Consider the following 26,171-nt stretch of genomic DNA (forward strand, 5'->3'; position numbering starts at 1 on the left):
TACTCTGGATGCCTTGCATGCATTTCGGAGTGCTTGTAGACTCACTTGTCAAAAGCTGGCTGTTCAGTGGGAAAAACACCACCAGCAAGACACGTACAGTGTTTCCTGTTGACTGGCCATTGGTGACTTGAAGAGTCACAATTTCGTCATGATTTTACTATTTACCAACTGGAAAAGCTGCTGTTCTAATGGAGTATGTGTATACATCTAACGAGGAGTGAGTGCTTGAAACATGTAACTAATTAGTACATAAAATAGTAAAGGTAATTTGAGTGGATTTTATATGCAAACCCAAATGCATCTGTTCCTTCTACAAGGAATATTTGTATTAAATCAGAGTATTAGTGGCTTAAAGTCAATTAACTTCTTAAAGCTATGATGACTTACGTCAGCCTAGGATTTGTTCCAGACACATTTTTGAAGCTGTGTCTTCTTGTAATTCACAGCAACCTTTGAGTCCTATGTACTTCATTTTAGCAAGGAAACCTAACTTGATTTCATATATCATGATAAAATACACCTTTCACTCTAAAACTGTCAGCATTTTTTAAGTAGAAGGTACTGTATAAGCTGATTCTGTTTGAACTGATAAAAATTTAACTACAGATTTTAAGTCCCACATTGTTATGACAAGTCCTCTATTATTTTCAGTCTTTTATTCATCCATTTCATTTCTACCCTGCTTGTACCAGCAACAGTCATTGGTTTTGGCAGTGTTTCTTAACACAGATAATGAGAAGGAAAGACAACCCTTGAGTATGAAAAGTTAAGAGTCTTTTCTCCATCCTAGAGTTTTAGCACTCTTGACAGCTTGAAGTCTGTTTTTCCTAAGGAACTTGTCAGTATTCAATGTACCACTCATAGACACGGTCTTATACTTGTCAAATTGCTTACTGCTTAGAGCTTTAGGTATCCAGTCTCCTAACATACTACTTAGCTGCTGTTGTGCATGATCTAACTCCACTGAACCACTCCTCTGGACTATGAAAAGTGCTATATAAAAATAACAAAGCAAACCAATCCATTAAAAACAAATAACCAAACTAAAAACAAACAACCAAACACGCACACACACACACCCAAAGCACAAAAAAAGCAAGCAAGCAAGCAACTAAAAAATACCCCAAGGAAAAAAAAATCCCATCACTGTTTTAATTTGCTTTAAACTAAAAGAAGACAGGAAGATAAATATGCATCACATATTTGTCCTAACATTAGTAGCGTAGAAGCAGTGTCAGGAGTGAAAAATGACCTTATTGAAAACCCATGGGGAGTTACTTTCTTAGTGAGAGAAGGCTTGATCTAGAGAGATCTTGGGTTCCTGACACAGGCTTCCATAAAAGCTGAAGATGTTCAGAATTGTATGGCATAATCGTTCAGTCTTCATCTCTTAGGAGAGGTTGAGATCTCATCTTTCCCTTATTAGAATATATGCTTTTTCATACTGCAGCCCAAGTTAGTGATATAAAGCCATTTGGCTAAAAGTTGGAAGGAAGCTGAAGCCCTGTTTTGGGCTGTTTGACAGTGACAGACTAAATGCTGAAAAGTGGAGCCTACCTGCAGCTCCGTGCCCAGCTGTAACACAATGATTGGTGTGATAAAAATGTCTAGATATCCACTAAGCTCTCACCATCTTTAATGAGGATGGATTTGTAGGAAAACTTTTAATCTAAAGGTTGAAATGAAACCTGAGTGCAGAATTTGTTGAGTAATTTCTCCAATATATTTTACTCTCTTGTATACAGTTTTCTTTATTCATAGGGCTAAGTGTGGTTTCCAAATAGTGGGTTGGAGGCCTTCATGTAAGTAGAGCTCTAGAGAGGTCATAGCCAGGGCCGTGGTTCTGTCAGAATGGTTACTGAATAGGCACATAGTTAAAGGTGTATACCCTGTAGGAGTGGGACTAACTGAAGGTATGCTGTGGGAAGAGAGCAACTACAGTTCTGTTTTACAGAGAGAGAACAAGGATACAGAAATATACCAGGCAAGTCTGAAAAAGTACTGGCTCTGGATTTCTAACTTGGGCCTTTGAAAGAGAGCTTTGCAGTGGTGGAATTGCCCGAGTTGTGGGGTGTTGAGCTGGCAACCCCAGCCCAGAGCATAGAGAATCAGCTTTGTACTCTGAAGCTAGAGTTGCTATCACTTTCCCTGCTGCTGCCCTCACTGCACCACTACTGGCCATGAGAAGCTGGTGCAGGCCAACGGTAGAGGCAGTGACTCCCACAACTTCTCCTTTGGGGATGTTGCTCTTTAGTGGCCTACTTTCATAACACTGTATCATCTTCCACAGCTGATGGGTTGCCGTTGTCCAGCCTGCAGCCAGGTGTGACTGGCTATGTTTGAAACCTGAGTTTGTCTGATGAGTGAAGGGTGATGTGAGCAGCATGTAGGATGAATATGGATGTGTAATGAAATTGACTTGAATCCTCTCTAGCACTATTTGGCTCCTGTTTCTCTTTTCCTTTTCAATCAGTACAGTAGAAAATTCTTTTGAAGGGAGATAATTTTACAAAGTGCTGAGTTCAGTGTTACAGAGCCTCTGGCATTCAGCAGGAGTCTTGCATGCTTTTAATCTATCTCCTGTGTTCCTATATTAAAGGAAATGTTTTCAACGTGATTTGAGCAAGTTACTTGTATGAAACCTCTTAACAAATAAGAGGATAAATGTGTAACAGTTATTTCACTCTCAAAGTTTGCCTTTAGGAACAGAAAATAAATTATTGGTAGAAATACTTTAAAATATATATATATATAAAAGAAAGAAAGAAAAAGAAAATAAAGGTTCTGGTGGTGTGGCTTTTCATTCTGTCTTTCTGCTGACCTCAATCATGCAAACCTCCTGTTAAAGTCAAGGGTAATTCTAGCTGATTTACAAACTACATGAACTGGGAGTTTGATGCAGATTTAGTGACTGTCTCCTTAGGACTGAGTGACACAGTGGAGGCAAGAAGCAAATGTCAAACCCAGAAACCTCAATCATTTCCCCTTCACCAATGTTGCATTGCTTGAATGAGATCCCCAGTGTTTGAAGGAAGAATTCTTTAAGAGATCCTGCCCACATTACTGCAGCATTTTCCTCTCAAAGAACTCATCTTGTAATTGAATTTGGGATGGTGAACACTCCCATTTCCCACTGGAGTGGAGAATGCTGAAGTAATGAAGACCCACAGACAGTTTTGATAGGCTGTAGGCAGCATGGAAACTGTGTTGTAAGTATGCATGTCTCTTTTCCCAAGCAGCAAGTGATAGGACAAGAGAAAACAGCCTCAAATTGTGCCTGGGGAGGTTTAGGTTGAATATTAGGGAAAATTTCATCACCAAAACAGTTGTTTTGGGGAAAATGATTGAGTCACCAGGGAAATGATTGAGTCACCATCCTGGGAGGGGAGTGTAGACATGTAGATGTGGTGCTTAGTAGCATGGTTTTGTGGTAGACTTGGCAGTTTTAGATTAACAGTAGAGCTCAGTGATCTTGAAGGTCTTTTCCAACCTAAACAAATCTATGATTCTGTGAATGATGTTGCTTCTTACAATTTCAGTTTTGCTAAGAAATGAAGTTTCTTTAACATTTTGTATAAACTGAAAGTAGACAAAATTAGTTGGACAAACTGTAAGACCAGCCATGTAATAGTGTCTATCCATGTGGTGTGTTGTGGCAAACCCAAGGTAACACCTCTTTCACAGAAAGATCAGCACCTCCTGTTACTGAGGAGCAGCTGATGTGCACTGATTTGTTTCCATGTGAAGCAGCAGTTCACAGTTTCCATGGGCTGCACTGTCCAAGACGACATAAGGATGTGCATGTCCAGGGGGGAATGCAGGGCATGAGTGTTACTGGAGAAAGAGCAAGGTAGGCTTGGAGTTGTGTGAGCAGTATGAATTTTGGGAGGAAAGGATTCCTGGGTTGGAAGATTAGGTGAAGGGAGAAGCACAAGGATCTTGCTATGTAGTATGAAGTAAGAAAATGTGGGGAGGTAATGCACAGGCAGTGGCAGTCAAAAATCATGAAGAATAAAGTGATGGGACAGTCATGGAGCAGCAGCCTTGTTTGTATCCATAAAAAATGTGGCCCACCAGCAGACTGCTAGAATAAATCATGGCATTATTTGTTTTCATTTCTCATTACTTCCCATCAGGAGTAATTGAGCAAAAATATCAAGAGTTGGTTATCTTGATCTGACATCTGTAGGCCAAATAACTGCAGCCTGGTATTTGAAGCCCTGGTCTTCTATGCTCACTCAGTGCCTTTCTGAGTATCAGGTGCCTGAGAACTTCTTAAGTAGTTGCAGCTTTTAGCTAAGACTTAACCGATGTTCCGTACTTAGCAGGATCTCATTTGTTCTGCATAGTGTAAATCTATAGGACTATGGCCAATCTCTAAATACTGTAATTATGAGTCCTTTAATTTCCTGAAGCTGGTGGAACCCTCTCTAGAGATACAGTAGCAGGGAGCATCAGTGATGAGTGAGGCTCAGAGCATGTTATTTTGAGGAATTCTGCTTCCCTTTTCTGTCTGCACTCAGCAATGTGCTCCCTCTGAGCTTGTCTCACGATACAGCAGGAGAGGCTGAGAGATTTGGCTGTGTCAAGAGCAATGTGACAGAGCTTAGAGGAGTTGTGTGTCAAAGAGCTGGCTGTTCAGGGAATGAACAGGTTGTTGTCTGCTTAGGACAATGCCATGGCATTTCTGTGATTTTTGGTCTAATAACAAAAGTGAAGGGTCCACAAAGAAAAAAACCTGTGAAGAAAGTGATACTGCTAGTAACATTACTCCTTGGAACTCAGACTATGCACTTTGGTTGAGTGGGGTGTGTACCCTGTTGTTAAACTACTTCTACTTGACTGATTTCACCTTTCCAGTTCGATTTGCCCAAATACATCCCTAGTGATTAAATATGGCAATGTAACTTAGCAGTCATCCCTCCTGGCAAGAAAAGCCCACTGCTGTTTTTCTTATTTCACATTTCTTCAGTATCTCTGTTACCATCCTGACTTGTGTAGAAGTGATTTCTTCTTCAAGTCTTTTCCATCATTGGAGTTCTTCCTAATTTTAACAACTGCTCAAACTGGTTGAGGTGAGATTATGGCCCACAGTTAAGTAATAGGATCTCCTTCCTAACAGGCACTGGGGGAAGAAGGATTTCTTCCTTCCTTCTACTCTGTTTGACCTGTCACCTTCACCCCATCTTAATCTGCTCTGTGTGGTTCAGCTGCTTCTGCAATATATCAATGCATCTGCTGTTGTCTGACCAATTTTTTTTTCCTCTCATTGGCTTAGTATGGGTTAGAAATAGGCTATGATCTGTTCCACCTCAGGTGTTAAAAGAAGGTCATGCAGTGTTGGAGAGAACATTGCCACTCCATGACTGCTAGATGATGTTAACTTCTTGCTAAGCCTGCTCCAAAGCCCAGCGCAGTCGCTGGAAGGCATGGGGGCTGAGTCCAATCCATATTCCTCCTGCCACTATGGAATTAATACATCAGTTCTGAGGTCTGTGTTCCAAAGCATATTAAATGTTTTGAATTGTGTATCACAGACTATACGGGAATGGTTCAAAATCTACCTTATTGCCACTAATTTTCTAGATGTCTTTTAGCTGGGCCTCAGGCAAGCTCCTAGCACTGCACCAGTGTGGGTGGCATGTCTCCTTCCTGTGGCAGCAGGCTCCAGCTTTGGTTGCTGCTGTTCTCCAGCCACTTCTAACACTACTAGCCAACAGGTCCTTCTGACTTTTTCCTCAGAGGCAATTTTACTAACACAAAGGTTTAACTCTATTAGCAGACTTTTGATACTACTTATGTCCTCATCGGTGCCTGCTGTAGATGACTGGATGCGCGCTGTACTGCTTCTCTGATGATCCCCGAGGTCCTTTCCAACCTAAGTGATACTGTGATACTGATTCCTGACAGTTTTAGTCTCCAGCCTGCGGCTCCTTGCCCAGTCTCCGCAGGGTCCTTAACTGGTGCTGTCTGTCCTCGAAGTTGCTACCGGAGTGCGAGCGCTGCTGTAAGCAGGCTTCTGGCCTTGCACCCGCCGCACTGCATTCTCTGTCGGTCGTATCTTCCCACCGTCACAGGCCCTCCGGTTTCCACGCGGCGCGACAGGAGTGTGTCACGAGCTGCCGCTTTGCTGACCCACCCAGGTGCGGAGCGGCCTCAAACACGCCGCTGGTCACTGAGTGGGACAGCTCTCGGCGTCTTCCAGCTTCCGCCAGCCTGTAGTTACTCCCAGGGCAGGAGAGGTACGTGGGGCAGCACTTCGGGCCGGTTGCGGGGCTCTGCTGGCCATGGCAGGGCCCGTCTCGGCCACCCGGACCCTGCACACCGCGGGCGAGGGCAACCCTGCGCAGCGAGGCGGGCTCCATGCCCGCCGCTCGCCGGTCTCTGCCGCCCTCTGCCGGCCCGCGGCGGCAGCCGTTTGAGGAAATGGTTGCGGGAGCTTTTGAGGAGCCGTTAGGGCAGCCGTTGGGGGAGCCAATAGAGCAGCTGTTGGACAGCTTTTGGGCAGCCCTTGTTAGAGAGCCATTAGGGCAGCTCTTAGGGAACCACTGAGGGAGCCACTTGGGGAACTGTTAGAACAGCTGTTGGTGGAGCTGTGGGTGACCATTGGGCGGCCATTAGGGAACTTTTGAGGAGCCTTTGAGAGATCTGTTACACAGCCATTAGGGGAGCCACCATGAGTCACTGGGACAACTGTTGGGGAGGTGTTGGGTAGTTGTTGGGAGATCCATTGGGGAGCCATTAGAGGAGTTGTTGGAATGGGAGGAGACACGTACTACGTCAGGGGCCGCTGCCATTTCAGGGCTCAGTCTTTAGGGTGACTGCCTGGCAGATGACCAGCAGGGTGACAGCAGTCAGCAGTGCTGACTGGGCTTGCCCTGGCCTTTCCTGTGGGAAATGTGGTGTTGTTGAAGCATCTGTTGTTAGGGGGTTTGCGTTGGCTGTCCTCCAGCCAGGAAGCCCTTGACAGCCTAAGTGCAAAGGTGTCTTGGCTCTTACTTTGACTCAGTAAAAAGCAGTTGATCTCCTCCTTAAAATCAAGGTGCTCCATTTCAGACTGCCCAGCAGAAAGGCCTCCTACGTATCTAAACTCTTTCCCATGTTTAACTGAGTGTGTAATTTGCCTCCTTGTGCATGGATAGAGCATAGGTTGCCTACTTTGCATTCAGCTAAGCCTGTCTAAATCTTTGCAGGTTGTGCAGAAACAATAGAAGAAATAGTTTCAGGATGTGAAATTTTTTCTCCAGAATGGTTTTTCAAATAGATTCCCCAAATCTCCTCCAGATACTAGGCCCTTGATTTCACTTTCAGGGGCTGAGAAAGGCAGAGAATCAGCCTATACAGAAGTAAAGAGAAAACCTGACATGTACAGCTCCTGCTTGTGCTGTGGAGTTACAGAAGAGTTCCAGAGACAGTCTGTCATCACAGGCCCCCACCAGGGGTCATGTTGGCTTGAGAGAGTCTTTGTTATGCTAGAGCACTGCATCCCTGCATCAGTGTGTTTGCAGTGGCTGCTTTGCCAGGTGCCTGGCAAGCCAGGAAAAAAAAGTACCCAGAAAAGCAGATTGCTGCTATGAAAATGAAAGGTGTCCTGTTAGACAATTCAGGTCAGGTTGAGGATTTCACATTGCACTAAGAAAATACAATATTGTATGAGATGTCCAGCAAACTGTACAGTCATTTAAAATCAAGGGTCCAGTGCATAGGAGGATGTATGTCATGGTAACTGCTCTGTGATATTGGCTGTCATCATCACTAGCTCAATAAAAAATAGCACAGCATCACAGTCATTAAGCAAGAACTCCCTCTGACACGTTTTTCACCATTGATTCCAGGAACAGAGCAATGACTAGCTAAGGCATTACTTCAGCGCCCCCACTCAACAAGCAGGAATTGTTTCCATTTTAGAAGCCAAGACACTGAGGTAGATGGGCATGCTGTAGCTTGTCAAAGGGTACCACCCACTGAAAGCTTGCAGCATCTCAGGGTCAGAAACCAGGAGTGTCCTTTTAGCCTTTCTCTTTAGATACTCCCTCAGCCAGTTTGCAGGAGGGACAGTGTATTTTACCAAGACCCAAATCTGAGGATCTTATTGCACCTAAACAGACATATGAAATTATTATGCTTAAGCGTGTTGCTGCATAGGCTCTAGTGAGCAGTAGTGTGAGCAGCCCCAGAGTCACACAGCACAGCACTGAACATAGTGCTGTGCAGAGCTTTGATGGTATTACAGAAAGCTTTCTGTTCCAAACTTGATTGATTGCTGTGTGCATAAACAGTGGGAGGACAGGCAGACCTCAGGCATTTGGAGAGTTTACTAAAGTAAATTCTTAACTTTTTGAGTTTTGTTGTTTTGAACATTAGGCATCTCTGTATGTGGGTGTTGGGAGCTTTTCATGACTTCTGAACTCCATTGAAGTTTTCTGTGTCAGTATGTTATGGTCAGCTCAAAGAATTTCTTGTCTTTCAGCACACAGAAAAAGGTGGAAAACATTGTATAGGGGAAAAAAAAACCCACACACAAAAAACCCAACCAACAAAACACATACCCACAACCACCCCCCCAAAAAAACCCCAACACACCAAAACCAACAAAACAACAACAACAAAAAACCAAACCAAACCAGACCCCAAAATACCATCTTGGGACAATGCCTTCATCAAGTCCTGAAGTAACCACAAGCCTCTGTTGAATTTCTTTCTCTCACTGTCTTCCCCTGTATGATTCAAGGGTTTTCACAGTTTCTACTATATCAGAAATGTTGCTGGAGGTGGGAGGGAAGAACTTTCAGTTCCAGCACTTCAACTGAAGAGCCTCCAAACAGATTTTGGAGGATGACAGCTAATAATCCAAACTTTGAACCTAAATGCAGACGTTTACCACATGGCTCCTGCTGAGTACAGACTCTGGAATTTGGCATTGCTGCCTTGGGCTCTCCAGGATTTCAACAGATGTAGTGCATTGATTTAATGTTTAAAAGGAAACCCTGCTGTGGCTTCCACAGCTTGTTTCATCACTTTAGAAATCAAGCAGTAACACACAAACAATACAAGCAATTTTGTGTTATAAACAACATCCAATGTTTAGGGAATTGGGATTAAAATAAAACGTCTTCAAGATTTTTGGCATTCCCTTGTCGTCCATCTGGAGATAATTTCTTTTTCCCAGACTCTTCCCATTTTTGTCTATTTGTGAATTTTCACTATTTTCATTATAATTTCAAAATATCTTCTGGTTCTGTTTTTTGTTTGTTTGTTTGTTTTCCCCCCCCTTTTTCTGTCTAACCAAACAATTACCTTGACAGGACTTGTTATTTGTTCCAAACTGTTTGGAGCTAATAAAAAGGCTGACTTCACACAAATACAGTGTTTGTGCAATGAGCACTCCACAGTGCTCACTGCATTGTATGATACTCACATGCAGTAAGACACAAAACTCACAATAAGATCATGTCTGTGTTAACATCCATCCTTTTTTTTGTGTGCATTCTTGGGACCTGATGGTTAATATTAAACTCTCTCAGAGTGCATGTGGTATAGGGACAAGGTCATAATGTTTCTGAAAACAATTCCAGAAGCCTTGCTACATCTTTTACCATTTGCTTTCAAGAAGCTGCTTTCAGAAGCATTCAAAGGAGTAAATCCAGGTTCCTCTACCACTGTATTATTGACGTGATTACAACTTCAGAGATAAATAGCAGAGCTAGAAAAGATAAAGGCAGATAGGGTAGTAAAAGATAGGGACCACCTTCTGTGCTGAGCATCTCATGGGGTTTTGTTGAGCATTACATGAAGTTTTTAGCTTAAAGAAAAGACAGCCAAGTGATGATGAAATCAAAAAGTATAAAAGTCATGCATGGAATAGAGAATGTGACTGGAAAAGCATCATTTACCATTTCTCATAGTTCAAGAAATAGGTGGCAAGCCTGAAAGAAATTAAAAGATACTTCTTCCAACACAATGTAGGAACACTGAGCCTTTACTGTTAAAGAGGTGTTGTTGATGTCAAAAGTTTATGTGGATTCGAACTAGACCCATTCACAGAAGTAAGATCCACCAAAAGCTGTTAAACACAAATGTTACTATCTCTGGTTCCAGAAATTATTCCCCTGCTTATCTCTTAAAGCTGAAAGTTTGTCCAGGAAAAAGCACTATATGCTTCTTCCATTCTCTTAATCTTCTATCTGCAATTCTGTTGAGACAGGAGACCAGACTGAATCCTGCTGTGAAGTCCAGCAATTCTTATGGTTCCAGTCTTAAAGCTTCATTTTCTTCAACTTAGCTTCTTTTCTCTTTATTTCCTGCAGTTTCTACTACTTTTCAGTTTCTCCTTCTATCAAGGTGTATTCTATGCCTTCTTTACTACCTCTGCCATTTTCTGCTTTCTTTAGGTCATCTTCAGAGATTAACCTGTTTCACCCACAGTAGCTCTTCTATGCTGAGACCTAGAAAAGACCTAGAGAAAAATTTAGCAGCTTGACATCCGTGTAGTTGTTCTGGTTACCAGTGATTTGTGAGTCTTCAGAATGAAGTAGCTCAAAAAGCCATTGGAGTATTCATTCCCTGAAAAAAAAAAAAAGTAGGTTTGTTTAAGGAGTCTGTGTTTCAATTACCAAGTAAGTACAACATGCAAGAATTTGGTTGTTGCTTCTATTTTAATTGTCCAGGTTCTTGTTAAATTTTTGTGCCTTTAGCTGAGGGGTGGTTTTTGAAAAGCAAGGTGTTGTAATTACAATGTTTGGCACAGTGGGGATCATGAAAAATACCAGATGGAATAAAATTATTCTGATTTTTTTATCCCCAAGGAGCCTAACTGTCAGTCCTGCTGAGCATACAGCAGCTTCCATTGAAATCAGTGGCCCCAGGCCAATCCTGCTAGAGATGCTTTGTTTAGTTCACTGGATTGACATTACTGCTGAGCTGTAAGAATACAGAAAGATATGATAGTGTCAGTATGAAACAAGGAGGTGCTAAGAAGCCCCAGAGAAAGGCAAGAGATTGATGCCCTACTGTTCCTTCCTTTTCCTTTTGAAGCTTTTTAGCAGTTTTCATTCTAGTGTTGAGTGTCTTTTCGGTTTACCATTGCTCTGTTCCTTCAGCTCTATATTGATTTGGCAGAATGTGCAGGAAACATAACTGAATTGGAAATATATACATTTGTGTCTTGGGTAGCATTCTGAAGTCATACTTGCTGAATCCTTTGCCTATTTTTTAACATACATATATCAGGTCATGAGGGAAGAATCCTTGTGATCATACTTGATCATGGTACACTGGAGGCCGTGGCTGCAGGCAGCAGAGCAGTCCCTAAAAATACACTTAGAAGTCACTCATGAAGTTTATTTAGGGAATTGTTTAGTCTTCTCTTTTGTTTTAGAGCATTTTTTCAGCCAGCAGTACAGTTTTATTCTGAAGCACATCAAAGCTCCAAATCAAAACACAGCTGAAATTGAAACAGACCCAAATGTAAGATTATTTGGATATTTGTAACCATATCTAGAATTAACCCACTCTTGAGAACAGTGGAGCTGTAATGCAGATTTATAGTCCAAACCTAATGTTTTTCTTTGAATCTAGCTCTACATTAAAATAGCAAAGTAATTACTGATAGAATTAGTAGTTTAGAAGAATAAACACACATGCTCTGTTGAGGTGGCCTGTTGCTTCATCTGCATGAGGATAAACTGTTTTCAGGACAGAAGGATCTGTTCAGAATGTTATCAAGCAATAGAGAGTACATAAAGTGTCATCAGAAATGCAATCATATGCTCGCCTGTGAACAGGGTGACATGAATTTAAATTTACTTGAAGCACATCATGGACAGAATGCTTTCTTTGAAAGCCAGCCTTTAGCATAAACTGGTTTGAATTCTACCATCTACATTGTAAGACCCTTACATGAGATGATATCAAAATTCCATTGAAGTCTTGCAAAAAGCATTAAAGTAGCATGATGCTAGATTGTGCATGTCCATATTTAAATTGCTTACAAATGGGCTATTTATGCTTCTAGCAACACCTTTCAGTCTGGATCATGACACACCTAGGCTTGTGATGTATTTGTCTCCCATTTTGTGTTGTAGAGAATGGTGATAGCTGGGAGAAAAGAAAATGCTAGCAGAAGTAGGAATGGGAAGCTGGGAGTGAGCACTAGGAACATTGCAAGTGTTTTCCTATGTGGAGTTTATCAGTCTGTGAGAGAGGCCAAAGCTGCTAATAATGGCTGTGGACAGTTATTGTTGTCAAAGATACGCAATTAAGCTGCTTGGAATGCCCAGTAATAGACACAGTATGGGAAGTCCAGGGTGCTTAGTTGCCACTTTGCACCATATCCACAAACATTGGTTACATGCCTCCTTACCTTATGGCAGAGCTGTGTGGTAGTGCACTGACAGTTTACAAATGTTCTGCCAGCCCAGGTGTGTGCTTTCTTTGTGCTAGAAATGAAGCAGTTGTGGCAGGAGAAGGCTGGCCAAAAAAGCTAGCAGATGGGCTTGTTCAGATGAGCCAAGGAAGCCAGGTGGCTGAGAATTGCTAGCTAGCCACCTGTAGCTGGGGATACCCCATCTGGAGGAGCCAAACTTGAAGGTTTATCCCTAAGTTTTCTGAGTCTCATAGGCAGCCCACAAGAGGCAAAAGAGAAAACAAATGGAAATTAACATGATAGCAAGCTAATATTTTGCAAGTCTGTTTGCTTTTTGGTATCACATAACATCATGAGCAATTTCTCCAGATGGTCAAGGCCCCTTTCCAGCTGTGCTTTGAGAATGGGCTATAGGAGAATGGGATCTTCTGGCAAGTAGTTGCATCATAGGAAGCCTATGTTGGAATTTTGTAACTCTCTGCAGTTTTTACTGTCAGACTTGAACAGGCTACTTTGAGTTTGCTTGCACTAATTTGTAGCTTTTGGTGGCCAAGTTCAGCTTGGTTTATTGCCAGTGGTTACCCCAGGCCAACTGTTTGCCTTAGGCTTTTGTCAGCCTTCCTCTACACCTAGGAAAGATAGCCTGCAAACTGTTAAGAGTCACAATGTTGTTATCCATCTCTTACTCCACTGGGAGGCAGTGAAAAGGTGTGCTTTCACCTAGCATTGGTAAGTATCTACAGATGAAAGCTATGTGGGAGAAGGCAGTGTGGTTGCTTACACCAATTTGCAACACTGATAGCTGGCAGCATATGAAAAGGTAGTGTGTTCAGGGCTGGTCTTTGTGTTACACTAGTTTGGATTTTATTTTTCTACAGAAAAAAAAAGAAGACAGTTTATGCTGTCAGGCAGTTTTTCCTTTTGTGAGAGGTATGATGCAGCCGTTTCATGAGGTAGACTGCGCTTTGAGCATTCAGGACAATTACTTAGGGTTTTTTTTCTGACCCTTAGATAGCTAAAGGAGTCTGTATATAATAACAGTGTGTCCCTCCAGCCTCCAGAATTGGCTGTTAAAATAGCTAGGCACAAATCCTGAAGAGAGTAAACAAAGAAAAATAAGCTCTCTATATTATATGTGTATATGAGCCCTGAACTCTTCACACAAAGTAAATGTGCTATCTCATTTTCAAAGCTGTAGCTGTAGTGGTTGCATTGGCATACTATACTTTGATGGTTGCTGTCGGCTGATGCTTGCTCTGGCTCTCAGTTCTGAGTTTACAGCTTGGAAGAGGTACTTGCCAATAAACTGGCTGCTTTTCTGTGCAGAAAGGGGGTTATTTGTGTCTGCCTGCATGGGGTTATTTGTCTCTGTAAATGTGTGTTCTATTCAGTGCTGACAATTGCCACAGTTTTATGATATGGCTCAATATTTAGCACTGGCCTAAGAGCCAGACCTGGAGCACTGTGTGAGATGTGTAGAAACCTTATGGTTATAAATGGGATGTTTTCCATTCTTGAGTACAGCAGATTGAAAACACCAGAAAAGCAAAATTTTCCTTGAAACTGTTCTTTTCAAAAATTCTATCTCAGGGTTTTTGGGTGCGTGACATGGTTTCGTGCTGGCTGAAGTTGACAATACTGCATTCATCTGTTTTCAGTGAAAACATAGTAAAGGCAGTGACTGCATTGGCACTGCCTGCAGCTCCATTAAGTGCTGATGCATCACAGATTTAGCAACACAATGTTACTTCACGGTGCTTTCTGCTTGCTGGCTCAGCAAACGGCTTGCACTAACCCAGTCACATATCTACCACAACTTAATGCTCAACACAAATGATGCTACTGGATGCAGTGGCGTTTGGGGCAGAAAAGGACTGACAGGGAGATGCTTCTGCCTGCTGACCTGGCTGATGAAGCACAGCCAGAGTCAGGAATTTAACTGCCTCTCCTAGTGGTGTAATTTGTACCAGGTACCAGGCAGAGCAGAGGCGAGGAAGGTGGCCAGTGGGTATGGTGTCTTGTGTAATAAAGATAGTGAGCTCTTTAAAAACAGGTTTTCCGGCCGGGCTGGGAGGTTTTTACTCTCGTGAGAGGCTGTTAACTTGCCAACAGAATCTCAGGTTTAAACCCTGAAGGATTCACAGTGATAATCTCGTCTGTTTTCCTCTATAATATAAATTGTGGAATTTCCCTGGCTTGATTCCTCCTTCGTGCTCACCCTGTATGTCAGTGGAAACACGTTTGTTAGAGAAGTGTCCGACTGCAATTTGGACGTTTCCAGTGCTGACAGCCGCCTTGTAGCCCTTCGGAGACAAGCGGTTGTAGCCGTGGGGTGGGCAGGGCAGCTGGGAGTGGCCGTCTCCGTCCCTTAGCAGTCCCGCCGCGGATCCCTGGGCTGTCTCTGCCGGGGCCTGGTGCTCGCCCGCCCCTGAAGCAGCGCGGGAATCGCTGGGAGACGCCCGGGGCCACCGGTGAGGGCTGTAGGGGGCCGCCGGGGGCCGCTGCGGAGCCGCGGAGGCTGCGACTGCCGCTCCCGCCTCTCCGCGGGGTCTCCGCGTTGGGCTCCGTGACCCCGCACCGGAGAGCTGCCACCGGGAATGGCTTCTACGGCCGGAGGAAACCAGTATGAAGCGCCGCGGGGCGTGTGCGTGGCCCTTTGTCGGAGCCAACTTCTGCTCTCATTTACTGCAGGGCACTCAGAAGTTACTCTTTCTTCACTACTTATCAAATACGACATTTCTTCTGGTGACATAATTTTAGGTTGAAAATCCATCTGCTCTCCAGTGCTATGATATTGGAAAGCATGAACAAGCGAATAAGCTGATAACAATGGGAAGCACATATTTCCCAGGCTGAGTCCATTCTTTCCCGGAAGATTTTTCCAGCTGTGACCAACAGTTATATGTCTGTCTGTCCGTCTAAAAAAATGCACCACGTACTGGGTGCTGAAAGTCGGGCTGCAGAGGGAGCTAGGCTCAAGGTAAAGGTCCCTCTGCATGCCCTTTCCCTGACAGTTGATGTGATCCCTCGGGTTGTTTTCAGCGCTGCAGAGACTACTGTAAACCCAATTTTCCTCCAAATATATTTTACACTATCCCCCAACATAGCTGCTTTCCAGACCAAGTTTGAGGATTGAGGCTGTTGGTCTGGGATTTTGTTACAAGGGAGTGGGTGAAGCAGTAGTTTTGAGCAATGAGCCAGCCATCAAGAGGTATTGGCAGAGCACTGCAAATATGTGCACCAGTACAGATCCAGAGGGTCTGACGGCGCACTGGATGTACTGGGCAGATGCTGCACAGGTGGTCAGAGTAAATATGGTGTAGTCAGAACGAATCAGATCTACCACACGTGTTTGCATTTCTGTGTGGAAAGACAGCAACTCAGGGATCCACTGAGGACCACAATGACAAATCAGTTTCAGGATCGTAAAGCCAGCATAGCTCAGCCTTTTGGTGATCTTGGGACAGTTCAGTACAGCAGAGATTTGCAGTTGTAAAGTTGTCATTTTGCCTCTTCTGCAACGCAGTAGGAGGAGCTTATGTTATGTCCTTTGGCTTAGAGTGTAGCTACTCCACAGCCGCAGCTGGAGTTATGTTTTTCCTTCACTAGCTTTTAAAAAGCAAAAGGGGAGCATGAAGTGAAGAAAACAGCTCTCAGCTGGGCAGATCTCAAGCTGCTTTCTTATAGGAGGTGACAGTGGCTGTCAGCTCCATGTCCTACTCTCATGGTCTGGTCAAGCAGAAATCTGGAATGGACAAAGTCTGCGTCAACTCCCATCCCGTGGCAGGAGGTGACACTTAGTTTTCATCTGGCTTTGGTTGCTTGGCCCCTGACTGTGTGTCTGTATGCAAAGTGTTTTAAATCAATATGGAGCTGGATTCCTCTTGACCTTAGAAACATATAAAATAACAACTGAGCAAAGACTGATAAACCTTGAAAGAGGGAATAAGATGCAAAGATTTTGACCCCCGTGTCCTCAGCCTGGCAGATGCTGTTATTGTTTGATGAATTTTATGTGGTCTGTGGTGTAAGGTCAGCTCCTACTTCATCTGCTCTGCAGCCAGCAGGCAATCACAAAGCAGTGTACTTGGAGGAGTATCGTGTCTTTATTTCTGAGATGTGCTGATCTGAAGTGGTTTGCCAGAGGTCACAAAGGTGGTCAGTAGCAAAGATGAGAGTAGATCTCTCTATCTTAACCCTAGTCTGGTGCTGTAGTTATCAGACTCTGCTTGTCTCGTGGCTCTGCACAGCTAAGACCCATGCCAAGATTTAAAAATCTTCCTCCATATTTTTTCTGCATGAGCAAGCTGATAAAACCTCATTTCCATTTTGTCTGAGTTCCATATCCAGGAAAACGTAATTTTGCTTTCTCAACTTCTATTTAAAGTTTTTCTTAACAGAGTTGAAAACTAATCCTTTTGACACTATTTGTCATAACCTAGCTGCCTGTGTGTATCAGTAACAGAGAGAAGCAATTGAGAACAAAGGTTCTAATGAAAAAGTAAACAGTTTCAGAGAGAGTTTGTTTCAGGCTGCACTAGTTTATATATATGTGTATAGAAGCCCGAATGAAAAGGGCACAAGGAGATGAAATGAGAGTCTATCTCCATCATGTTTTGAAATTAAACATATTCCTCAGCATGTCCCAGGCTTTGGCTCATGGGTAGGCTTTCAGTAACAGAAAGTCTGCTCAGCACAGCTAGAAACCCTCACAGCACCAGGAGTCCTTGGCGCCTGGAGGTGGGGGAGCGCTGCTGGCACTCAGACTGCTCCTCACCAAAGGGGCAATGATGTACTGGATCTGCACCACACATTGTACCAAAACAAAGCCTGTCAGCATCTGTGGCAAAAAAGTCACCAGTTGCCATATGTCATTCTGCTGTGCATATGTTAAGTGGGCCCAACCAATCGCATTTGCACATTCTCTGTGTGACTTGTTGTCCCACACAATGAGTGCCCTGTTGTCACCAGTGCTAATGCTATGCAATCTGCTTTGCCTGGTGCAGCAGGCAGTTTGCCTCTCCTATCGCAGCACATTTTGCCACACAAGCATGGCCCCGATATTGCTGGATGCTTTGTAATCTGCTGCTCTGACGAGTGCAAGCCCTGCTGTCGTGTTTGCCGCAGCCTGGTGGGCCACAAAGGAGCAGGCAGGCTGCAAGCAGACACGCTCTGCTCAGCTGCTGTCTTGGGGCTGTACAGCCCCTGCATGGCGTCCAGGCTGCTTGGCAAGAATTGGTCATATAGCAGGAGTGATGGGTGCTGGTAACAAGCTTCACACCTCTACTGTCTGTAACTAATCATTCCTGTTCTTCAATTATTTTTACTTGCATTTACTTCATTTATGACAAGCACATCCTAGACTTGCACAAAGGGAAGAAAGGGAGTACTCTCTTAGGTTGCTTGAAGCACTTCTTACACAAACAGCTGATATAAGCAGGGTAGAGTAGTTGTCCAATACTTTCCTATGAGCTCACTGAAGTTTCTTCAGAAACTTTGTGCACCATTCTTTAAATCAAGTCTGAGAAACATACAAGACTTTCATGTTGTGAATTTCACTGAGACAAACCCCAGCCTAGCTAAGGATTGCAGGCTGAACCTCTGCTCAGAGTAGCCTCAGAATAGTAAATACATGCCTCTGAAGTATTCACATACCATGAAGGCCTTCTCCAGAATACAGCCAGTGGTGCTAGGGCCACCTGTTGACCAGTGTAACAAATACTGAAGCTTGTGCTTTCAGATGTACCACCCAAGCGACTAGCATCCATCTGGAGACTGTAGAATACTGTGTATATACATGGAACCCAAATTAGGGCTGGGAGGACAGTTGTAATATAGGCATGCCTTAAGACTAGGTTCTTCGTTCCCAGCTTGTGATTCCTTATTGGAGCTTTTCTCAACACAGAGCAGTTTACCCTCCTACTGGTAGTGGTTTTTTTGATGTAAAACTTGTATACAGTCAGAAAAAGAATCCCTAATTTAGCAATGTAAGTTTATAACATTGACACATGTGTTTCCACTGAAGGCTTTGGAGCCCAGGAAAATTGGTAAGACAGGAAAAAAGAGACAAAGGAAAAAACCTGTCTGTAAAAATGTGACTAATGCCTAGACCTGTCTGTACTTGTTAAAATGTGCTAGAATGACAATGTTAACAGCTTGGCAAAACATCAGAAAATCACTGCTTCATCTGATGCTATTAGCTGAGTTATTCAGTAAAGGCAGAGCTGGAAAAATAGTGATGCCTCCCTGGGCCTCAGGGTAAAGTGGCAGGGAGATCACACGCTAGACTAAGAGATGCTAATGAGAGTCTGGACCCTTACACAAGCTGCCCCACACTGCTGCCACCCTGTCTTGACTGGCCTGGTACCACTGGGCCTCAGAAGGTTTTTGTATCTATTTAGCCAGCAATCTGGAAGGTGTGTAACATGAGTGGCCCTTTCTGCACAGCCCTTCAGGAAGAGGCAAAAATACCACTTTGTATTGCGCTTGTCAAGCTGTGTTGAGGCTGAACAAGAAATGCCAGGGCAAGTCACTGGCCATCCTGAACATGAGCTGTGTGCCTGATAATAACTTTCAAATGTTCCACTTCCCTGAGGGTGGATGGTTTGAACAGGAATACAAATCCTTATCAGCTTTAGTCATGAAACTTGAACAGTTATGTTTCTGCAGCATTGACACTAACAGTGGGGTCTGTCTTTTTGGTGTTTTTCTTTACCTGTTCAAAGGCACACCTTTGGGAGGTGAAGGATTTGATCTTTGGATTTGTGTCTCACAGATCTCCTAAAATGCTGTGCACTGCTTTCAGGTTACAGGCCCTGTCATGTCTGCCTTCCAGTGAAGCATGACTCTCACCTGCCTGGTTGAGAGTGGGGGAGATCTGCCAGGTTGTGTTTGTGCCGAATCCTGTCTAGCCAAGCATCGTCCCCTGAGCAAAAAATGGTGCAGAAGAGGGAGTCTGTGATAAAGGCAGAGGTGCTTTATACTGCAGCTTCACGTTTCCTGGAAATGTCTCTAGGAATAAAGGGCAGTGCTTCAAACAGCACTTGCTGTAGGCATGTATTTCATTGTGTTCTTCATGCAAGGACATACTGAAATTAGTTCAAAGAGAGAAGGAAAACCATCTTGCAGTAACCAGAGATCAGATCACTTGGTAAGTACAAAAGCCTTTTGAGTAATAACTATTCTGTGGAGAGTCAGAATGTTTCTATATGTTTAGTAGTTTTAGTTTCCCTTGAACTGTGCAATTCAATTGAGGTGCGTCATCAGCTTTTAAGCCATCCCACCATCTCATGCCAATGTATCACCACACAGCTGTATTGCCAGACTGGCAAAGCCACTGAGTATCTTGCAAGGCCAGTATCTGCAGACTTTGACCTCGATAATCTTTGGAGGGATACCAAGATATTCTGACAGTCAGTCTCCTCCAGTGACCTACCTTCAATAGTAGTTGGAAGCAAGGCTGGAAGTTAATGGGTGCTTTATAGTTCTGTTGGTAGTCCAAAGGTACATAGAGGTCTTGAGGAGAGACAGTCCTCTGTCATTTTACATATCGTGAGACACAGGGTATCACATGGGCCAGAGAATAGAGAATTCTGATCCAGGCAAAGAGAATACATGGCTAACTATTGGCAGTGGTATGGAGGAATACAGAGAAATAAGTGTGTTGCTGAACCAGACCATAGTGAGAAAGGGAGAGAAGACCAGCACTTCTTTGTAGTATTTGTTCAGGTGGATCAAATCTTTCCAACCTTGGTGCCTAATTTATGTTGATAGATAAAATTCTACATTGTATGTTCAAACTTTGCTGCAGAAGACTTAGAAAACCAATCTTACCAAATCCCCCTCACCTTGTGCTGAGGGTCCTACTCAATATTCTGTTAATTAGGTAGAAAGGAATCAGTACTCCAAAAGAGACTCAGAAGGAGTTTGCTCTTCATAGTTATTAATGAGGAATGTTGAAGCTCTTTCTGAACAGAGGTCCAGAAACTGGAAGGGAGAGGACTTTCAAGACTTACAGCAGAGCAAAGGAAGTCATATGGGAGGGGGGAATAAAGGTGAGAAGTTTCTGCTAAAGAATAACAGTGACCCCTCTGCCTGCAGGTCTCCAGCATTTTTAAATTGGTAGTTCTTTCGCGCTAATTAGTAGGGAACACAGTGGGAGTGCATATTCTGTCAGTCTAAACTCACTTAGAGAGGAAGGTAGCCTGTGCCTTTTAGGGTATACATTTAGGGTAAACTCTTTTATTAGCACAATGCATTATCTAGGGATTGCTCCTTCACTCACTTGAGATTGTGGAAAACTTCCTGTGTCCCAGCTAGGATCACAAGTGCATCCAGAAAGATGAAGGACAGACACCTCTTGATTTCCAGGATATCCTAGCACTGAATGCACACTTAGAGCACACTGGACAGATGGGTCATGGTTTGTTTGTACTAGCTATATGTCCCATATATCTCTATGTTTCTTATTTGTCTTTATATATATATATTTATTAATTCAAAGACCATTTACAATGATTCCCTTTATTTAAACATCCTCTAAATTCTATCTGCTTGTTTGTGCCTCCAGGAAAATCAATCTGTGCAGGGTACTGAGCACAACTGTAATAAAGGAGAAAGAAATAAAATAGACAGTGAAATATGATGTGCTTTCTTCAGAAGGGAAAGTAGAAGCCTCAAGCCAAAGTCCAAAGGTTACATACCATGATAATGGTCTTATCTAACCTGGTTATACCTAGTACTTGCAGGTAAACATATTGAGTCAAGAAATTACTACAGCAAAGCCTGGTAAGACTCACTGCCATCCCATGCCCTATTTTAGTGCAGCAGCAAGCATCAGAATCCTTCAAGATCTAGCTGTTGTCTTAGGGACATATTCTTCTTTTGGGCATCCTCTAAGACTCAGGCTGCTTTGGTGGAGGGTCTGGGAGAAAATATAGAACATGCATGAGGCTTCTGGCTGAGGGACTTTGTCAGGTGTTCAGATCACAGTGATGCTTCACAGAAGTACAAACCCCAACTTTGTTCTCATGTGGAGGCTTAATACCAGTTAGGGTAGGGATTGTTACAGTCATGCAGTGAAAGGAAGTAAGACAATGTGTTTTTTAAAAGGTACTTTGGGTTGTATCTTGGTCAGCTTTCAAGCTTTTTTGTTCACTGGAGGGTAGAGAGGTTTCTACTCTTTTGCCTCTTACTATAGCCTCTGTATGCCTGGCATACATACCCTGTATGAAGTCGGGCTGTGCATACTCTCAGCACTGGGGCTGTTTCCTAGTTTTCAGCATTTCTGGGCTGCACATACTCTGAATCTCAGTCTCATCATGTACTAAACAGCATCTCTGTGCTTAACTTTTGAACAGAAAGTTTAAATATTATACAGAATTTCTCTGTTCTCATTTGTTAAATAAACTGGACATCTCCCCCCCCCCATGATTACATGCCTGTTATTTGGGAGCCATGAGGGTAAGAAACCATCCACACTGCACAGATGTCTAAATTACATTGTGCAGGTATCAGTGCCCATAGATCTCCTTTGTAGTTGTCTCTCTTATGCTTAAATACTTCTCTCTCTTGTCAACAGGCAGCTGAAAGCAAGCTCCAGATGACATGCTGGTTTTCAGCCATGTGTGTGCAGTGGGAGAGCTGTTAAGTCTCACCACTTCCCCGTTCCCCCTGTTTTGCAGACACAAGCACATCACGCTGCCTCCTACCACCACATGCTCTTGTTGCAAGGAAGAGCTGGTTGCTGAAGCTGACAGACCACTTCACAGGTCTGTACTGTGCAGCTCTTGTCTCCATAGCTTTTATCTCCTTGCTCCCCTCAACCTCCCATCTCCCTTCCTCCCACAGAACCTGCTTTCAAACTCTCCACCCTTCCAGACCTTTCTTGTCTGTAAATCTCACTACCCCTGCATCTGCAGTTTTCCCATGTGTCTCAGGCACACCTGAGAAAGCTTAATTTGTGCAGTAACTTCTGATGTTGGCAATGGTTATTCATGACTAGCCAGCCACTTGAAAACAGAGTTCTGCACCTGTTTCTTTAAGTATTTCGAGGATTGTCTGATGGTCTTCTCCCCTTCAGTGTTTTGTTTGCTGGTGCCATAGCTGGGCCCGTGTGCCCTGCAGGCCCTGTGATGCCTCGCCCAGAGCAAAGACCAATTGTGAGCCTGGTGATCCTAGTCTCAAGTAACAGTATTTCAGAGGGAGCAGTCAGAGAAAAATTCTGCAAAATGAGGAGTCTCAGTTCTAGAGACCTCCCTGTTCATGTGCCAATTCACTCCCCACAGGACATAATGTCCTTTTGTTGTCTGGGAGGCAGGTGAAAGTGGGCAGGAAAACCAACGGCTTTGGAGTTTGCTTATTACTGCACCACTTCTACCTGCTCCTTTGCACTTATCCAGAGCCTATCACTGCAGAGTCTTGGGGCACCTCCCAAACATTACTCACCACCACCTTCCTCAAGACAAATCATTGGGGCAGGTAGGGGGACACAAACCCTGCTGAGACTAATGTTCTGTCTCTCGTATTAGTGCAGTAAACACTGCAAGCAAACTGCACTGTTGAGTTTCCACTCATCCTGCTGTTCTGATACTAAAGCTTGTATTAATCTCTATTAAAAACACAGTGCAGTCATAGTAAAAGCAATACCTATAGTTTTGCAGTGAAACCATCAAATTCTCTGCATCATAGCACGGTGTAATACGTGCACAATGTGGTTGAATCTAGGTCTTCAGTTCCTCAATTTGTCGTATATAGGTTCAGTTTAAAATGAATGGGAAAGACAATGTTTAGTTGTAGCCTTTTCCTTAGTCTTAGTTCCCCCTCTTTCTGATGGACTTTCTTGTTGGTATTCAAATGATCCCTTCCCCCCTTTCTTCCTATTCTCTCTTCTGCTTTTCATTTTCTTTGAAAAGCAATACCCTGCTACTAATTTTTCAGTCATTTGTACTCTGGGTTTCTACTTTTCCCTCCACAATTAGTACAGTCACTCTCCCCACTCATAGAATCAACAAGGTTGGAAAAGACCTCAGAGATCATCAAGTCCAACCTATCACCCAACACCGCATGACTAACTAAACCATGCCCTCAAGTGCCACGTCCAATCCTGTTTTGAACACCTCCAGGGATGGTGACTCCACCACCTCCCTGGGCAGCACATTCCAATGGCCAATTACTCTTTCTGTGAAGATCTTTCTCCTCACCTTGAGCCTAAACTTCCCCGGCGCAGCTTGAGACCAGGCCCCAGGTAGGCAGCAGACTTCCCTGTGGGTTGGGTCAAGACAACATACAGGACCCTCTGTTCCCCTCAGGAGCGAGTCACCACCAACAATTACCCTCCTCTTTTTCTTTATGGTGCTAGTCCTGATGGTTGGTGGGGACTGATTTGCTTTAGGCATCGCCTTAGAGGGTTCCTCTTCTGTCTTCTCATCCACATTGCCCTCAACCTGCAGGGCCCCATACTTATTGTGCAAGGGCAATGGTGGAGGCAAAGAGGGCTGGGATGGATTCCCCATGCTTCTCCTACCAGGTACCTGTACCCATTCCCCTATTTCTGGGGTCGCCTTCCTCAACAGGGGAGGTCTGTAAAGCCTGCTCCCACATATCTAACTCCCTTTCACATTCCCTTATAGTCCTGAGTCTTGATACTTCATCCTTTAGCTCGGCCACTAGATGGAGAAGAATTCACTTGGTCACACCTCACACAGTTGTCTCCTTCACCAGGTTCCAAGTGCCAGGCTCCAGCACCCTCTAGCTAGCAGCCTGGACACCTGTGTGCTTGTGTGCTGGCTCTGGGTATCTACCATTTTTCCATCAGCCTTTGCCTGAGTCATTACCATGGCTGGATCTCTTCAGGCAAGCGAGATTAAGTTTGGAGTTTTTTTATTGTTTGTTATTAAAAATGTATGATCCACCTGGCTACTATATTTTGCCTAAGCTACCACAGAGGCTGCTGCACTGTCAGCTGACCCAGTACACGCCACTCTGCAATCCAGCCAGAAGGCTCTCCTGCCAAATGGCGGTCGCGCTTTGCTCTGCCACATTTAAATTTGCCGCGGCTGATGTCACCCACTCGAGCAGGCACGCACGCAAGAACGTGACCCTGCTGGTCCTCGCTGTCTGCTGAGGCCCTCCAGCCCCACAAAGCCCCCAAAAGAAACCAAAACAGAGCACCTCTCAGCTTGAGCACGCTGGTCCCGGTGCTGGTCCCAAGCAGCTCTCCTGCCCTTCCTTCACCAAGCACAGCTCTAGCTCTCACTAAACAACAGCAATCATGTAACAATTTACAGCCATTAACCAATTACATGTCATCCCTCTCTGCAAGGTAGGTAATTATTTATGAACAAGGCTAAGCTGCTGCTGTTTGGTGTTAACAGATTGTTCAGCTGTTTCTGCCCAGTGCCCCAGTCAACAATAGTAAGGCTCCAAAAGGTCAGGTTAGGATGAACAGCTAGAGCTGTGTGAGGGAACTGTGGACATCTGCTAACACACTGCTTAGCTCTGAACCCTCCTTTAGCGCTCGGCCTTGTGAGCATTAAATGTGTTCTGCGTTTGTAGTGTCAAATAGGCTGAATCTTTAAGAAAAAAAATCCATGGAAAAGGCTGTGGACCACAAGGAGCTCATCATTCTACACTTCATAAGATGGCCTGAAGTAACTGGTCTGTTTTCTTTGCTCCCTGCCCATGCTGCTATGTCCATGTAAACCAGACTGTGCTTAGTCAGGGCAGGCTGTTGCATCTGCTGAAAGCAAATTGTTAATAACTGATGATGTGACACTCCATGGGGACTGCCAACTTGAAATGCCCCATGACATTTTTCCCAAAGGTGGAAGATTTATGGTTTTTAACTTAAATTAATTAAGAAGCAGAACCTTAATTAAGAAGCAGGTTGCTTCTGAAACAGCTAACCCACTTCAAAGGGCTGAAGCTGTATACTTAATGGGGAACAAAGAAGAGAAAACAGGGTCAAAGCAGACCATATCTGTGTGTTGTTCTCAACCCATTCATCTTGCACACAGGGGGTGCTCTGCTGGCATTTTAAAAATGGCAGTGGAACATCTGCCACCCAAAAGGAGAATTGGGGTCTGTGGGAGGGGCATGTGGTTTATTCAAAAGCTACTTCCCCCCTTTTGGTGCAGAAGATGAGCCTCTGCCAAGTCTTTGTCATGTTCCCATTGATTTCAGTTGAGCCAGGGTATCTCTCTTACTTCCTTTTTATTTTCTCTTTCTTTGTTTTTCCTAGCCAGGTGGTTTCCACTTCATGACTGTGGCAGGCATGTTGGTCCAGTTTCAGCTTTTCATACCAGGTACAGCTGCTAGCTGAGGAACAAGTGGTTTAAGAAACACCAGAAATCATTCCCTTGAAAAATTCAGTATTTTTAGGATCTCACTACAGATCTCAGTATCCTTCTGGAATAAACACCACAACCTCAGGTAACTACTGCACTCCTCAGTGTCGTTGCCAAGGTAGTGATGTATTTAATGGCACTTACTATGTAAGATTTAAAATAGGTCCTTCCTGCTTCTGGAATAAAGGAGGATGGGTGTTTTTTTTCCCATTCATACAGTATGGTTTAAATGCTGTTTCAGAAAAATCCACCACCAGTTGTTTAGGAAGACACAGGAGCTAGAGGTAGTCGTTTTGTTCCCCGCCCCGAGAACTGCCTATGGACTCGCTGTTGAATTTCTTCCAGATGTGCCAGCCTTTCATAAATCCTGCTGATTCTGTTGCACCTTCAGGTAGGTGCTGCAAGTCTGGCCTTGTGCTACTCTGGGAAATGCTTCTGAAAGCTGCACCCGAAAAGAGACT

General features: G+C 43.9%; 1 long non-coding RNA gene across 2 annotated transcripts; it reads left to right on the top strand.

The window, feature by feature from the left end:
- The first annotated feature begins 21,914 nt into the window (after positions 1-21,914).
- Positions 21,915-26,166, top strand: LOC137445855 (uncharacterized). 2 transcript variants are annotated; one of them, XR_010988503.1, is made up of 3 exons: positions 21,915-22,134; positions 25,605-25,795; positions 25,952-26,166. It is a non-coding gene; the product is annotated as an uncharacterized lncRNA (long non-coding RNA). The 2 variants fall into 2 exon arrangements; XR_010988504.1 differs by having other exon boundaries at positions 25,609-25,795.
- Positions 26,167-26,171: the final 5 nt, after the last annotated feature.

The sequence above is a fragment of the Melanerpes formicivorus genome, unplaced genomic scaffold, assembly GCF_026170545.1.
Source record: "Melanerpes formicivorus ecotype bairdi unplaced genomic scaffold, bMelFor1.0.p_v2 SCAF_16, whole genome shotgun sequence".
Lineage (NCBI taxonomy): Eukaryota > Metazoa > Chordata > Aves > Piciformes > Picidae > Melanerpes > Melanerpes formicivorus.